The sequence below is a fragment of the Alligator mississippiensis genome, chromosome 7 (assembly GCF_030867095.1).
Source record: "Alligator mississippiensis isolate rAllMis1 chromosome 7, rAllMis1, whole genome shotgun sequence".
Lineage (NCBI taxonomy): Eukaryota > Metazoa > Chordata > Crocodylia > Alligatoridae > Alligator > Alligator mississippiensis.
Window position 1 is genome coordinate 73,110,307 of NC_081830.1, and position 14,172 is coordinate 73,124,478.

Consider the following 14,172-nt stretch of genomic DNA (forward strand, 5'->3'; position numbering starts at 1 on the left):
TTTTCAAGCAACAAACCAGAATTTTCCCTTTTCTGTAACTCAGAATGTCCCTGCCAATGAAGGAATTGGCAAGGTTCTTGTGATTGTATCTGTTATTGTGAAAAATAAACCCTTACTTGAGTGTTTAACACCTGGGTGGTATTTACCAATCAAAACATCAAAGCCCACTGATCTCCTTCTTTTTTCCTATTCAATCCAAGTCGTGGCAGGCGAGTACAAGAGGGGAAAAGAGTCTAAAATCACCCTACATGCTTACAGACTCCTCTGTGAAATCCTATGAAATGTGAATTTTCATTTCTACCCCAGACAACTTTTGCAATCTTTTCTCTGATGCCTGATGAAGGATGTTTGTGACTGAAAGCTTGCAATTAAAGAAATTTCTTTGCAAAAATCTCATTGGTCTAGTAAAAGATATTACCTGTACCATGAGCCCTGATTGCTTTTTCCTCTAGACCAATACGACTAAAATTTGGATATCTGATCTAACTCTGGGTCACTTTGGGTGCATCTACACATGGAATTAATGCAACTGTAAACTAATCTCAACATCACTGTCTACATGTGCACTTAACCACAGTAACTTACTGTGCTGCCAGATACCACTTGTATCTGACAGGACTATCCAGCAGCACAGTAAATCAGTCTACTGAGCCCTAATTGCTGCGCATGTGTAGATGGTGATGCTTTACTGCACAGCATATTAGTCTGCTGCACAGTTAAGTGCCTTGTTTAGACAGACAAGATTCCTTGGGTGAATTTGATATCTTTTATTAGACCAACCCAAATGGTTGGAGAACAGTTATTAAGCAAGCTTTCGGGTTCAAAAACCCTTCGTCAGGCTAAGGAAGCTGCAGCAGTTGGTGTGTGCTCTTCCTGGATGGAATGAAAAGTAAAGAAGCCAGGGGCTGGGCTGGGCTGGGGAGTCAGTTGCCAGGCAGATTGTAATGTATCAAAAATCCAATGTCTATGTTTAGTCCCTGATCTCTAGTATCCAGCAGGTTGATGAAATGGAGCTCATAGGCTCGTCTCTGGGAAGTGTTGTGTAAGTTTCCCTTGAGGATCAGGACTGAGAGATTGGAGAGAGAGTGGCCCTCCTGTGAGAAATGTGCCCCCACCGGTAATTGAGTGTTTCTGTCTTTGATGGATTTCCGGTGTGCATTCATTCTGGTGCGCAGTTGTTGTCTGGTCTCTCCTACATATCTTCCATCAGGGCATTGTTTAGACACGCCCTTTATGTTGCACATTGGAGGTTGTACAAGTTTGTTTGGAAAACAGGTTACACTTGAAACCATTACTGCATTTCATGCTGTATAGGTCTACCCCCATCTTTCTGATCTCAAAGGTAAGGATTTTCATAGGCATGGTGTATAAGTCAGAGCTGGGCTTAGCGCTCGGCTGGCATGGCCCCATCCCCATCCCCTATGAGTGGTGCCAAGCCCGGTACTGCTCACAGGGGATGGGGATGGGGACAGGACTGAGCTCAGTGCTTGGCTAGTGTGGCTCCATCCCCTGCAAGCGGTGCTGCTGGTGCTGCCCACAGGGGATGAGGCCATGCCAGCTGAGCACTGAGCCCAGCCTTGCCCCAATCCCTATCCCCAACTCTGTGAGTGGTGCCGGGCTCGTAGAGGATGGGGCTGCTCTGAGCTGCACTGTGGACCACCAACTCCAGCACTGCTCACAGAAAATGAGGCTTTGGCACCCAAGCATCAAGTCCAGTCCCATGCCCTGCAACCAGCATCAGCAGACTCACAGGGTACAGGGCCAGGCTTCGCACTCAGCTGGCATGGCTCCATTGCCTGTAAGCCCAGCACTATTCACAGAGGACAGGGATGTGGATGAGGCTGGGCTAAGCTGGGCTTGGCATTTGGCTGGTGCAGCCTCATCTCCTGTGAGTGGCACCAGCAACACCACTCACAGGGAATAGGGCTATGCCAGCTGAGCACCAAGCCCAGCCCCATCCCGTTGTTTGATGTGGCATGGTATATAAGTCAAGTTTAATTTTAAGACACAGAAATTGGGATTCAAAACTCAAATTATACACCCTGAAATATGGTAATTATATTCAGAACTCTTTTCATAGCTCTTTGCTTTCACTATTAGAGAGACACTTGGCTGGGATGGTTTAGTCTGGAATGATCTTACTTTGAGCTGAGGGCTGAACTAGATGACCTCACAAAGTCCCTTCCAAGCCTACTTTCCTATGACCCTATGATTTATAAGAGATCTTGAAAGCCCTTTACCAGTACTGTTTGTGCTGGGAAAGATTTGCTTAGCTCAGTCATTTGACATGGGCCAGAGTTAAAACAAAGTTACTACACCGGTCACGCACAGGAAGATGGTATCTAATGAAAGTGGTTGTGGTTATGGTCCCCTCCTAACATCAGTCTTTATCACTTTAGTACCTGAGCACTTTCTCCAAGTGCCTGAACTACATTAATATCTGTCACATGCAGTTCATTCTCTCTCTCATCATCTAGTGCAGTGGTTTTCAACCATTTTTCGTTTGTGGACCCCTAAAAAATTTACAGACCATAGGTTGAAAACCCATGATCTAGTCCCAGGAAAAATGCTCAGACATATCTGAGACAAAGGATGTAGCTGCATCCTAGCAAGGATGTTTCATCAAACGTGGATTCAGTCCTAAGAACAACCAAACTATTTTTCAGATTTTGGCCCATTTTTATCTGCCCATTGGAAGACCCAAGTTATATTTTGATTTCCAGTATCTGTTCATTATGACAGATTCCCTGTAGCTCATTTTAAAAAATAACAGTAATTTCTCCCTTTTTTATATCAACCATTAACATCTTCCATAAATGAGCTGTCATTCATCCTAAGCCCTAATTTAAAGGAGTATCTTAGTTTTGACACTTTAATTTCAGCAGAGATCGTAAAACAGTCAAGATTTTTATTAAACACTCATTGTTAAACATTATAACCAAAAACATGAAGGTTTTCTTGTTTCCCCACACTTATTTTCTGAATGACATAAGATGGGTCTGTAAAGACAAAATGATCCATAACTGCTGCCATGCAGCAAGAAAACAAAGGAGCCAAATCTAGATACTATTTTCCTCTGCGTCACTGCCACACACTCCCTTCAGTTCATGGAGCTCCTGATTTAAATTAGTGCCAAAGAATTACAGTACTAAAAGTTTAAATACAAACCTGAATAGTTAAATTAAAGTAGTCCAAATGCTTGGAAGATTTGGGGAACTTGTGCACTTTTCTCCCTACATTATTTCTGTGTTTATTTGTTTTCATAATTATAAGGAACAGGAAGAAGGAAAAACAAGAAGGGTGGACTTTTGACAACTTTATTTCACAAAAGATCAGGTACAGAAAGCAAAAAAACCATCAAACCACACCAAAGAGAAACCATTCCCGGACGTTCAGAACATCACACCGTGACAAACACCTTCGCAGTAATACACATCGTGTCTAACATGCTATTTATATATATAGCCCTCGAGAAACGAACAATTCCACCCTTCCCTGTCCCATAGTACACGTACAAAACCCTTCGACTTCTCACCCCGAGAAAATGAACAAAAGCAGCTTGGTGAGGGCCCAGGGCACGGCACAAGCCGGAAGCCACAGTCCGCCACCGCGCCCGCCCGGTCGCCCAGACCGGTCACAACATCAGAGCGCGTATTTGAGACGGCCGTCCTCCACGTGGCACAGCGCTCCCTCAAGGGCCCAGAGTGCCTCGAAGGCGGGCACCCCCCGCCGGAGCACAGCGTGCTCAAACTCCAGCGAGAGGCGCGCCCGCACTAGGAGGCCAAAGAGCCGCGGGGCATCGTCTGAGCCGGTGCCAGCAAGCCGGTTACGGCGGCTCTTGAGGACGGCCATCTTGGCCTGGCCCAGCAAAAAGTTGGCCAGGCAGATGGCGCCCCGCTCGGCCGCCCGGTACGGGTAGGAGCATATGTAGGTGGTCTCTGAGAGGCTCCTGCCCAGCGCCCGCAGCGGCAGCTCGAGGGTGGCAAAGAGCGGCCGCAGGCGGGGACAGTCCAGGAAGGCGTGAAAGAGATCCTCCTCCACGCCCCCAGGGCAGAAGGGGCAGGCCGTCGAAGCGGCTGGGTCAAAGTGGGACGCATACGTGCCAGTGGCTAGGATGCCGTGCAGCAACCGCCACTGCAGGTCGCCAGTCTTCTTGGCGGTCGGCGGCTTATACAATGTGCGCCACGCCGGGTGGGCCGGTGGGGAAGCCGGTGGCCCCAGGCGCCGTCGCCACGGTGTATCGGGGCGTCCCGCCAGCACCTGAGCATGGCGGACACAGACCACCCAGGCATACAAGCTTCTACGCGATAGAGAAGCAAAGGGGCAACCCGTGTCACTATCGGGAGGCATGGGGAGCCGCAACAGAGTGCCCGGCCCACCGGCCAACTCCGCGGCCACAGCCGGGGTGACCGGCAGCGAAGGGAAAGCCTCGCTCGCGGCATCCGCGGCCCGCGGGATCTGGCGCGCACGGAGATGTTCGTCCAAGGCGGCCGCCGCCACCGGCGGGAGGGCGGCGCGGATGTCACGCAGGAGATGACCCATGGTGCGGATGGAGCGTACGCCCAGCCGTGTGGCCAGCGCCTCGGGCGAGAGCCAGGCTGACCGAGCGGGGTCCAGGAGATGGTGCAGGCGGAGGACACGCGCCTGGATAAGGGTGGCCGTGAGGCTGGCAGAGGCCAGGCTCGGCACGGAGCCCCACAGGGCTGAGTTGTGCACCAGAGGCTCCCTCAGCAGCTGCGGGAAACACAGTGTCCGGGCTCGAGGCTGGAGGCGGAAGGCGACCTGCCAGGCTCGTACCACGCTGCGATAAAAGGCCGGAAGCACCGCCCAGTTCAGGAGCGTGGGTGTCAACAAAAAGAGCTCCCGGTCAAAGCCAAGGGCGCCGACCCTCTGTAGGAACCGGCACGCCAGTTGTTGCCATGGCAGCTGCTCCTCACTGTAAAGCAGTCGCTGAAGGGCCTGCAGGCGGAAGGCCGCCACCCTGCTGGCCAGTTCAACCAGACCCTGGCCCCCCTCGGCAACAGGCAGGTGAAGGACGGCTCGTGGGAGCCAGTGGCGCCCATCCCAGAAGAAGTCCACCAGGTTGCGCTGGAGTCTCTCCAGGAGATCCGGTGGGGGGTCGAGCACGGCGCACCGGTGCCACAAGGTCGCTGCCGCCAGGTTGTTGATGACAAGGACGCGCCCCCGGTAGGAAAGGCTGGGCAGGCGCCAGCGCCACCGCTGCAGGCGGGCCTCCACCCCCCCCTCGAGGTCGTCCCAGTTACGCGCCATGAAGGCCGGTGGCCCCAGGAACACGCCCAAGATCTTGAGGCCCTCGCGGCGCCATGTGAGCCCCCCCGGCAAGTCCGGGGGGAGCGTGCCAGTCCATGCGCCAAGCAACAAAGTATCGCTCTTGGCCCAGTTGATGCGGGCGGAGGAGGCGCGCTCATAGGCACGCTGGCAATCCGCCAGGGCCCGCACGTCTTCCTGAGTGTTGAGGAAGACGGTGACATCATCCGCATATGCCGACAGCCGGAGACGAGGCCCAGCGGACGGGCCGGTGGCCACTGACAGGGCCACACCACTCAGGCGGCGTCGCAGCGTGTGCAGCAGCGGCTCGATGGCCAGGGAGTAGAGCATGCCCGACAGCGGACACCCCTGACGAATGCCCCTGCGTGCGGGGAACGGAGCACACAGCACACCGTTCACCTTGAGCAGGCTGGAAATGTCTCGGTACAAGACCCGGAGGGCCCCGGTGAAGAGGGGCCCAAAACCAAAGGCCTCCAGAGTCCGGAAGAGATAGGCGTGGCCCACCCGGTCAAAGGCCTTCTCCTGGTCTAGAGAGATGAGGCCGATGTCGAGGCCAAAGAGCTCGCTAGCCGTGAGTAGGTCCCGCAGCAGGAACAGGTTGTCTTGAATGGTCCTGCCCGGCACGCAGTAGCTCTGCTCGGGCCCGGTGAGAGAGGCCATGACCGCGCGGAGGCGGGTGGCCAGCGCTTTGGCCAGAATCTTATAGTCCGCGCACAGCAGGGAGACCGGCCGCCAGTTCTTCATGTAGCCCAGGTCTCCCTTCTTGGGCAGCAGGGTCAGCACCGCTCGGCGGCAGCTGATCGGCAAGACCTTGTCGGCGAGGCTCTCCTGGAAAACGCGCAGGAGGCTGGGGCCGAGGAGAGGCCAGAAGGTCTTGTAGAACTCGGCAGGCAGCCCGTCGAGGCCCGGGGCTTTGCCGGAGGCGAGGCCGGCCGTGGCGGCCGCCAGCTCTTCCAGGGACAAGTCCCGCTCCAGCTCGCCGGCCTCCAGGGCATCAAGACGCGGTAGGCCCTCGTGGAGTTCCCGCGTGGCCTCGGGGCACGACGGCTCGGCCGCGAACAGGTCGCGATAGAAGGCGACGGCACGTTCGCGGACTTCGCCCGGCTCTGTAATGACCCGGCCCTCGGGAGTCTTGAGATGGTCCAAGACTTTGCTCGCTGCCCGCCGCCGCTCCAGGTCGAAAAAGAAGCGGGTCGGGGCGTCGGTTTCCACCAGCTCCTGGCAGCGGGCGCGGATCCTCGCGCCGCGGGCCGCGCTCTCCGCCAAGTCGCGCAGGCATTTCCTGCGGAGCCGGAGGCTCTCGCTCAGTGCCGCGTCGCTGCCGGCGGCCAGCAGAGCAGCCTCGAGCTCCGCCACGTCCTCCTCCAACTCCCGGATACGGCGGCGCGTCTCGTTCGCGGCCAGCTGGGTGTACTGCTGGCAGAAGGCTCGGGTCTGGACCTTGCCCACGTCCCACCACAGCTTCCAGGAGGAGTGGCTCGGTCTCGCAGCCTCCCACCTCCGCCAAAAGTGGGCAAAGCAGTCCCGGAAATAAGAGTCCTGGAGCAGACTAATGTTCAAACACCAATACGGTGCCCGTGCACAGGCTCTCCCCGGCAGGCTCAGTTCGCTGAAGGCCAGGCCATGATCTGATAGACCCGAGGGAGCGATGCGGCTGCTGCGCAGGAGTGGCAGGTGGTGCCTGGTGATATAAAGGCGGTCGAGGCGAGCCATGGTGAGACCGCCGGCGCTCGTCTTGGCCCAGGTGTACTGGCGCGCATCGGGATGCAGGGCTCGCCAGACGTCCACGAGGTCTGCCCCCTCCAGGGCAGCTTGCAGCTTGCGAGCGGAGGGCAGGTGGGGCTCAGGCCCTGTGCGGTCGAGGCGCGGGGCAGTGGTGCAATTGAAATCGCCCCCGAGGAGGAGCAGGTCATCATCCTCGCTAGCGTCGCGCAGGAGGGCAGCCAAGCTCTCAAAGAAAGCGACCCTCTCCTGGCCATCGGAGGGCGCGTAGATGTTGACGAGCAGCAGACGGTGTTGCGCGAGGGTGACGCGGACGGTCAGCAGGTGGCCGGGGACGACCTCCCGCGGCACCGCCGCGTCAAGCTGCAGCTGCGGCGATAAGAGTGTCGCGACCCCCGCGCGGAGGCTGGTGCCGTGGCTCAGGAACACCTGTCCTCGCCAGGCAGCCCGCCAGGCCGCCTGGTTGAACCTGTCAGAGTGGGTCTCTTGTAGGAAGGCGATGGCCAGCCTCTTCTGTCGCAGGAGCTCCAGGACGGCCTCGCGCTTCACCGCGTCTCGACAGCCGTTGACGTTGAAGGTGCCAATGGTTGTGGCTGCCATGGGGGTGGGTGTGGGAGAGGAGGAGCAAAGCAGAGTGCGGGTGGAAGAGCGAGCACCCAAGAGCAGAGCAAGGCAATACAGACAGGTCAGGGAAGGCCTACTGTGCCCTACTCTAGTCGAGGGACCCGCCCAGGCCCCACTCCACTCTCACCCTCTGGGCAAGCTTGTCCAGACGGTAGGCCATCTGACGTGTGCCCCGATCTTGCTTCATGAGCTTGACTGCCGCCCTGGCAGCCTTGACAAACACTTTGGGGTCCGCACACCACTGGGTGATGTGCCCCGCTACATTTTTCTGCCCCTTGGTTAGCTTCAGCAAGGACAGGAGTCCCCCATAGTCAGGAGAGACCCAGGGGGGCTCCGCCAGCTTGGGGTGGATGTTGCCTACGGAAGAGCGGCGAGGCCGCACCCCCGGCGGGAGCTCGCCCGCAACTGCAGCGTCGACCCCCTCGATGTCCAGGCACATCAGCCGCCTCTCGTCGTCCGAGTCGAGGACCGGCTCCGCGAGGACATTCCCTGTCTTCTTGGGGGGGGAGGGGCCATCCCGCTCACGACGTCTCTTGCGAGACTCCGAGAGCTGGATCTCCATCTCGCTAACGTCCCCATCTGCTCCGGTAGGCTGGGGCGTGACCAAAGGGGCAGCGGGCTCTCCCGCCACCCCCGGGGCCAGGCCACCGGAAGAGAGACATTCGCCACTATCCCTGCTGCCGCCTGACTCCGGAGGCTGGGGGACAGGCGAGGGGAGGGGGACCCCTGAAGGCCCCTCCCCCCCACCCGCTAAGTCTGCCTCGTCGGTGGCTACATCCGACGGGGCGGGTGGTGTGGCAGCCGGAACGGGGTCCGGCTCTGTAGTGGGGGGGTCCTCGGCACTGGCCGAGGAGGGGTCTGTCAGGGATGGGGTGTCCTGAGAGGCCCCCCTCATCTCCCTCTCTTTTTCGGGTGGTAGGGAGAATGCCCGAGCCCCATCATCCGATGAGGCTCCAGCACCGCAGTCCCCGGCCACCCCAGCCACTTCGGCCGGGGCAGGCAGGGGGCAAGGGGAGGCGTCCGCCTCTCCACCCGGTGGGGCTGCTGCACCGAGGGCAGGGGGCGCCACAGACGGGGGAGGGGGCGGTGGGGCCATGGTAGCAGCACCAGCCCCTTGGCTGGACGATGGCTTCCCGCTGGAGACCCCGGTCCCCTGAGATGGAACGGAGGGGGAAGGAGGTCGGGAGGAAGAGCTCCCAGCCTCCCTGGGCCTGTCGCGTGCCCCAGAGGTCGACGCGCCGTCTTTCGGCGCTGCCGCAGGCGGCGATGGTCCGGCTGCCTTGCCCCGAGGGCACTGCGCGGCCAGGTGGGAGGAGCCCCCGCACTTGAAGCACGTGGTCTCTCCCACAGACAGATAGATAATAAACCGCCGCCCCTCGAGCGTGAGGCTCAGGGAGCGAGGCAGCGACTGGGGGCCCTCCTTGAGGAGCATGAAGACCTGCCTCCGAAAGGACAGGACGTGCTTGCCCTGAGGGTTCTTGTTTCCCATCGGCAGGCGGCGAAAAGGACTCGCGGGAACCCCATAGGCCTCGAGTCCCCTGGCCAGCTCCCGATTGGAAATGTGCGGTGGGACGTTGGAAATCACCACCCTCACTGCCTGAGTCTCTAGGGGCGTGATAGGGTAGTGGACGCCCGCAATGTCCAGGCCCTCCGCACACACCCTGTCAACCAAGGCGGGCTTGCTCAAATAGATCATCGGGACCGTGTTCACGCGCCCCGCGTAGCGGATGGTACGCCATCCCAGGAGGGCGGCCAGAGCCTCCACGCAAGCCTCGAGCCCCACATGGAGAGGGGCATGAACCCTCAGGCCATGAGACAGTGGGAGGTCCTGAGAGACATCCTCATGCCAGCTGCCAGGCGTAGGAGCCGCCATTCCTCGCCAGGACAGGGTTAAACTGCGAAGCGCAGCAAAAAAAAAAAAAAAAAGCCTCAGGCTGGCCCGGGGACTGGGACTGGGAGGGGGCTGAAAACGCCCCAAAATCGGCCTGAGGGGGAGCAGAGCAACCCCGCAGGGGCTCAGGGCAAGCCCCAAGGCAAGGGGAGATGGCAGGGACCAAGGGAAGGGGCCCTGGGGGAGGGAGGCAGCAGAAATCAAAGGGACAACTCAGGCGGGGGTGGGGGAGGGGCAGAGGCAAACGAGGCTGCCAGAGCCCAGGGGAAAAAGGCTCAGAAAGTGGGGGGAAGGGGCAGGGAGGGGGTCCCCAGGGACAGGGTGGGGAGAGGCAAGGGTTTTTTTGGGGGGGGGGACAGGAAAAGGGGGACAGGGAGTGCGAGGCAACGAGCTGAAAGCACCTGAGCTGGAGGAGCTTAGAAGGGCTTCAGCTGTCGGCGGCCATCTTGAAAGAAAGAAAGAAAGACTTTTGACTTTTAAGAGACCTTTATTCCCCGGAGGGTGATGACTCGGAGCCAGTCAAAAGCATGTACAAGGACGCCCGAAGCTCTGGGCCTCATGGACAAGGCCTGGGCTCATGGCCTGCAAGGCCTGCCCGTACACGCTAGACAAAAAAACACCAACCAACACAACGAGCTTAGAAGGGCTTCAGCTGTCGGTGGCCATCAAGAAAGAAAGAAAGAAAGTAGCAGTGTGCTTTTCTATAATTGATATGTATGGGGATAAAAACACCTTCTTTGTCCCATTCTATATTCATCACTATAAGTCTGCTAGTGTGACCAATAGTACAATATTGAGTGAAGTCATTAGAAACACAAGAGCTAAATACCCAAAGAAATGAGTGAGGCACTTTCTGCCTATTTTAGGCCAAATTTTCTTTGTTGCACTAGTGTAAAGTGAAATCAGTGATATTACTGAATAATTGAATTCTGTGATAAATATTATACCAAATATGTATTGGTGTATCTTGGGACATGCTCTGACCCTCCATGTAAAAAGATAACCCTGCCTGTGTTCACATTCATAACTTTTTCTTTGTTACCAGAAACATTAGGCCCCTGGAACACTTTTCCTTAATGTTGCAATGAGACCTGTTCCCAATACACCTCCTGTCATGTCTTATGTACATGGCAGGACACATGATTTTGGAATCGGCAATTTGCCATTGCAGGAGGAGCCCAAGATCATGATCCCAGGCTTTCCCTGCACTGACAAATAAAAAGCTAGGTGCCTAGTGAACTGGTGTAATTCCTGGGCTGGGACTGACAATCAACTGATTGTAGACCCCAGCCCTGGGACTTCACCGGGACTAGTTGGAGACTCCAGCGTAGTCCTGGGACTGGAACTGACATTGGAGGTGTGATGCAATCCCTGGGCTGGGACAGACAATCAGCTGGTCTAGTACACTGCCCTGGGACTGCTCCCAGAGCCTTGCTCTGCCATGCAACTGGCACCAGGCTTCATGGCAGGGACCCTGACACATGTTCAGTTTAAATCAAGAAGGAAACCAGCTACAAAATGTATTCCACAAAACATAAGTAATCATTTTGTAGTTTATTTCATGTTTTATGGTGCCATTAATTGCCTGAACATGTGGTTGGGTTACTATTAAAGATATAATTAACTGGTTAAATATGTTGAAAATATAATGTCTGCCTTAGAATGCTTGTTTTTCAGATGGGGAACAGGCCAGAGATCAGATAATGACATTTTGCAGAATTTTAAGCTAGATCAATAATTTAAGCTCTGATGGCCTAGAGTTCTATAAAAATACATTAAAATACAAAGTGAATACAAAGAATGATCAAAATTTGACTAGAATACATGAATATGTATGAAATAAAGAGACAGCTTCAAATCAAAACCAGCCCCTTCCTTTCTAAAAATCTTTAAGATTATTAAAATGAAACAAACTTTAAGAATATAATTTTTGTTGCACATTTATTTTGCTACCCTCCTGCTTTTCATTTACTTTAGACAACAGCCATAAATTGTGCCATTTAATTTCATTATTTGTAATCAGAAATTTCATATTTTAATGTATAGTACAACCAGCTATCACATGTGGGTTGCAGTCAGTGCACAGAGATTTGCATTATTATTAGTTTCTGTATTTTTTCCTATTTCCACAACCAATCCTTTGGGTCTAACAGGTATCCCTTTAAAAAGTCCCAACAGTACCTAAATGTAATAAACTTACCTCTTAGGTTATATTTCAGAACAAATAGGAAAGGATGGTCAGCCACAAACTGGTTCATGTCTGGTTTTGTGACATGCATGCCTACAGAAACCAAGCATTTCTATTAGAACTATTAGATAAACTCTTTATCTAGAGTCTAGATTCTAGACCAAAGCCTAAGCAGCTAAGGTAGGTGCTGACAGAGGTGTTTTGGGGCTGTGGGAAGAAGGGTACCTTTCCTGCAAAATTGTTAAGACGCCCCTCTCTAGAGGCTACTTGAAGTCAGCAACTGAAAAAACTTGGTTCTCTAATGTACAGTAGATTGAATGATTCACTCTTTTGGGTGCTTCTGCAAAGCTGGGCTCTATACTATACATCCTGTCATTTCCATAGAAGAACCATGACTTTTGCTATTATCAAAGGTCCTTTTTGGCCATGAAGAAATTTTTTATTACAGATCAGAACACTATCCTATCATGTCCAGAATCTAGTATATTTCAGTAAAAGAAAGAGGTACACTTAAGTAAAATGTTTTTCCTCCATAGGTTAGGCATTGCTGTGAACTGCAGTTGTTGATTCCCAAAAGGACAATGTGTGTTAACTGCCTTTTTCCATTAGTCACAAATCATAAAGACAATTGAACAATTACAAGAAAAAAAATGTGTATAATATACAGCTGCTTAGCAATATGGTATTTTCTTTAGGGACTTAGCACAAACTATCAAGAATAATAACCTACTCAAGATATCTTTAGATTTTAACTTCTTCAACTCGAGAAATGGCATTTCATTTTAAAACTCATCTGAAGGGCATATTATAACTATATTCTGTTTTAACTATAGTTATTACCTGCCCTGCAGGCATTTGTCAAGCTGAAAGCTTAAAATAGCCCATTTAAGCAGTGATATATATTCTCAAAAGCAGTGGTTTACAAGTGAAAATGGCTTAGTTAAGAATTAAGATACAATACTGACAAACTCTGTCATTAAAATAAAATCAAGTTATCTTCAGTTTCGTATTAACATTTTTGCTAGATATAGTAAATCACTTTTTTGTTATTAAAAAAGATGTCATAAGTAGCTCAGAGACCATATAAAGTCATATCACCCCTAACCATTAAAGCAGAAATTGACATAAAGACAAAATGGATATTTCCTTGAGATCACAGAAATCATAAAAAATAGAGAAAGCAGAGGTCAGTTAGTCCACCTTCCTGCCCCATGGCAGGATAAACTAAATCTAAATCTATATCTAATTTAAATAATCCATGACAGACATGTGCCTACCCTGGCACATAATACAAACATAGTGTCAATAGGCAGGGTCCAGCAGCTTTAATTTTGCTCCACTTTCTATGTGGCAGAAAAGAAATCAAATCACCTCCTCCCTGCTCATAACACCTGTAAACACTGAAAAGAAAATGAATGTATTGGATATCCAGCCTTTTACCATTCAGTAACTAATATTCCTCACCTTGAGAGGGACAGAGACACACACAGAATGAGCCAGGTTCAGCAGCCCTTTATTAAAGCTATACTTGTCATAATATATGGCATTATAGAGGAAATAGTTGATGACTCTGAAGTGCTTAGATATTACAATTATGCCCTCATCGCTGTAACATCTGACTACATATCATTCAGTAACTCGCTCAGAGCTTTCCTAAGGGGTGGTTGATGGAAGTCAATCGTTATGGTGCCCTGTGACCAGTGGGGTCCCTCAAGGCTCTGCCCTTGGATCTATTTTGTTCAACCTCTTCATTAATGATGTGGACATTAGAGTCAGAAGTGGACTGGCCAAGTTCGCCGACAACACCAAACTTTGGGGTAAAGCGTCCACACCTGAGGACAGGAGGGCAATCCAGGCTGACCTTGACAGGCTCAAGAAATGGGCAGACGAGAACCTCATGGCATTTAACACCGAAAAGATTCTCCACCTTGGGAGGAAAAACCCACAGCATGCTTATAGGCTCAGCAGTGCTATGCTGGCTAGAACTACAAACAAAAAGGACTTGGGGATCATGACTGACCACAAGAGGAACATGAGCCTTCAGTGTGATGCTGCAGTTAGTAAAGCAGTCAAAACGCTGGCTTGCATCCATAGATGCTTGTCAAGCAAATCCCAGGACATCATTCTCCCATTGTACTCGGCCTTGGTGAGGCCACAGCTGGAGTACTGCATCCAGTTTTGGGCTCCACAATTCAAAAAGGATGTGGAGAAGCTTGAGAGAGTCCAGAGAAGAGCCATGCACATGATCAGAGGTCAGGAAAACAGACCTTACGATGAGAGGCTGAGAGTCATGGGACTCTTCAGACTGGAAAAGCGCAGGCTCAGGGGTGATCTGGTGGCCACCTATAAGTTTATAAAGGGTGTTCACCAGGATCTGGGGGAACATTTGTTCAGAAGAGCACCCCATGGGATTACAAGGTTGAATGGTTATAAACTCCTGCAAGACTGTTTCAGGCTG